This window comes from Rhincodon typus, unplaced genomic scaffold (genome assembly GCF_021869965.1).
Source record: "Rhincodon typus isolate 14 unplaced genomic scaffold, sRhiTyp1.1 hic_rhity00002973, whole genome shotgun sequence".
Classification (NCBI taxonomy): Eukaryota; Metazoa; Chordata; class Chondrichthyes; order Orectolobiformes; family Rhincodontidae; genus Rhincodon; species Rhincodon typus.
The window spans coordinates 6,461-9,588 of NW_025968611.1; the positions used below are offsets into that span (position 1 = coordinate 6,461).

Here is a 3,128-nt window from a genome sequence, read left to right on the forward strand (position 1 = left end):
CCCCCATCCACAGCACCGCCCTACCCTGGCCCGGATCCCCCTGCCTCCCTCCCCACCCCCGACAGCGCCACGCTCCCACCCTCCTTACTGGGACTTGCGATGAAGGTTCTGCATCATTTGGTGTCGGGCTGTCACAGCGATGGACTCACTGAGGAGGAACGCCATGGTGTAGGCATCGCGCCGCGGTAAACACAGGGCCATGAGCTGACAGAGCCGAGGGTACAGGGCACTGGGAGGGCAGTGCCGGATTGCAGAACAGGCCTCAGACAGGCAGCTGTACACGGCTTGCATATCAACAGCCTCTGGGTACGGGGAGAGGGCAGAGACAAACACACAGACAGCGAAAAGACAAAAAGACAGAGGACAATATTAGAAACAGTTTTACTGCAGAAACAAACACCACTGTCTCCCCCAACACCCCACCCTCACCCCTCCCGAAGGACAAGCCCCTCATCAGTCAGAGCAAGTTTCTGGGGCGGAACCCCCCCCCCCCCCCCCCATTCCCCCACACATGATCTCAGAAGAGCATGTCCTTCCTTAACTCGGTCTCTCGGTGATGCCTCTGCCCTCTCTCCGCCCGGGAACCCCGCGCCTTGCCCCGTATCCTGCCACCGGTGGTGGTGGCGGTGGCAGTGGGAGGGAGGCCGACCGTCCCCTTACCCCCCGGGACCTCCCCTTCCCCATCCCCCACCAGCTCCGGGTCACTGTCGTCGAAACGTTTCCTGAGTCGGGTACGGGGCCCCCTCCGGCCCGGTGCCGCGGTCCCCACTTTCCCCAACGCTGGGCCCGGCTCCCGGAGGGGCCGGGGCCTGGGAGCCCGGGGAGAACGGGCGCCGCTCCTGCCGCGGCCGGGGTGGAGGGAGAGGCCCCCCCAGTCCCGGGAGGCCGAGGCGAGGAGCGCGGAGGCCCGGCAATGCTCCAGGGGCCAGCGGCCTGGGGGCCTGGAGGCGAACCAGGCCCGACCGTCGCCCTCCCCGACAGGGGGCAGCCAGGCTTCCTGGGCGTAGGCCTGGGCCTCCAGCCAGGAGAAGAGGCCGGGGCGCAGGGCCTGGTGGGCCTCGGGCCCGTTCGCGCCCAGAGCCTGCCGCGCCAGGCCCCGCAGGGACAGGCCGAACGCCGCCCCCCTCTCCCGGCAGCGGCTCAACACCGCCCTCGGGACGTCCCCGAGCCGCCCCCCCCGGGACAGGAGCAGGGCCCATCGGAGGCAGCAGGCTGTCAGGGCAGGGTCCCCGCACACGGGGCATGGGCAGCCATCCGGATGGTGGAGGGGGGGTGGGGGCAGGGAGGGCTCCCCACCCCGGGACCCCAGGGGTGGGGAAGCGGAGGAGCCAGAGGCAGAGCGCCCCAGGGATGCGGTCTCCACCCGGGACAGGGGCCGGCCCCGCAGCGGGGAGGGGAGGGCGCTGCGACCCGGGGGGCGAGGGCCGGACCCCCCCTCACCCTCCATGTCCACCTTCCCCTCCTCCGGGACAGGTCCGGGAGCACAGGCTTTCCGAGGGCGGATCCTGGGCCGTGCGCGGGATCGGCGTTCCTGGAGGAAATCTGTAACAGGGCGGTGTTGGGGTGTAGGCGTGGGGGGGGGTGGTGGAAGAAGAGAGAGAAAGGGAGGGGGAGGTGGGAGACACAGAGAGAGAGAGAGAGAGAGAGAGAGAGAGAGAGACCTAAAGGGGGGTGGGAGACGGGGATGGGGGAGAGTGGGAGACGGAGGTGGGGTAGTGGGAGAGACAGAGAGAGAAAGAAAGAGAGAGGGGAGAGAGAGGGGAAGCAGGGAAGGGGGATGAAGAGTGCACGAGAGTATAAATGGAGAAGGAGATGGGGTGGGGTGGGGTGGGGTGGGAGAAACATTCACGTTAAAAACAGTTATATCTGTGAAGTCTCACTGAGTAACCCCTGATGGTCCCTCCTGCCCCCAACATAGCCGAGACCAGACTGCCTCACCAGCCCAGTGTAACTGGAGCCCAGACCCCAGGCCCATGTCCCACCTTCTCCCCACAACCCTGCTCCTTACTCCCATCGCCCAGCGTGACTCGACCTGCCTTCACCTCCGAATCACTGTCCCTATACGGCTGTACTAGTGTGTACCCCAGTCACCCAGACACATACTCGCCCCCTCAGACCTCTTCTCTAATCTCCCCAGCCTCTCATTCTTCTCCAACAGTCGGGTAAACCTTTATCAACCTCCTCCTGTCAGAGGGAGAGCAGTCCCTAACCTCTCCCGTCTCTCTCTGTAACGTGGGGCCCATGAACTGTACACAACCCACCAGATGGGGGGCTAACATGTATCATGTTCAGCATCACCTCCCGCTCTCTCTCGTACCCTGTGCCCCGTTAATAAAAAGGCGGGGGTGGGGTCACTGCATGCTTTCTTTCCCCATTCCCACCACCTTCAGTGACCCTTGCCCCGGTAAAACCACCCCCCCATCCCCTGCCACCCCACCTCCTTGACAATTGTTTGGATTGGATCCCGTTGCTGTCACACGTACAGAGACACAGCGTTGAAAGGGTTGCTCCGAGAGCTGTAACAGGCAGATTGTCCCGTGCGGAATTCAATCGGGATAGCAGGGCACACAGTATCACAGGCACGAGGCGGGGGGTGAATGGGGCGTGAGGGGGGGGCAGGGGGAGCGAAAGAGAGAGACACACAGACAGAGACACACAGACACGGACACATGGAGAGACACAGACACAGGAATTAACATTAGAGGGGTCCACACACAAGCCTGATGACAGCAGGGAAGAAGCTGTCCCTGTGTGTGTTGGTAAACACGTTCTCAAACGTTTTTTGCATCTTCTGCCTGGCAGGGGGTGAGCGGGAGGGGCTGTAACGGTGGTGGTGGTGTACCCGGGGCAGGAGGGGAACTTTGACGATGTTTGACGACCTCCCGAGGCTTTGAGGAGTGTAAGAGGCAGGATGTTGGCTCGCGGGATGGTCTGGCTCATGCGGCTCTCTCTCGTTTCTAGCGCGAGCTGCCCGAGGAAGGGATGGGGGGGCGTTGACGCGGCCCCCTATTTCAGCTCGCCTTCCGACGTCCTTACCCCCCCACCCCCAAACCCGCGTCACCTCACATTCACACTCTCCCCCGCCGCTTTAACGCACCACCCTGCTGCCCTCCTACACTCTACCCCCC

At 64.0% G+C, this 3,128-nt stretch overlaps 1 protein-coding gene across 1 annotated transcript in view; it reads right to left on the bottom strand.

Moving 5' to 3' along the window:
• Positions 1-3,128, bottom strand: part of LOC109926008 (separin) — a gene marked incomplete at both ends in the record, with an annotated part of 20,695 nt that overhangs the window by 4,914 nt on the left and 12,653 nt on the right. The window lies entirely within an intron of this gene.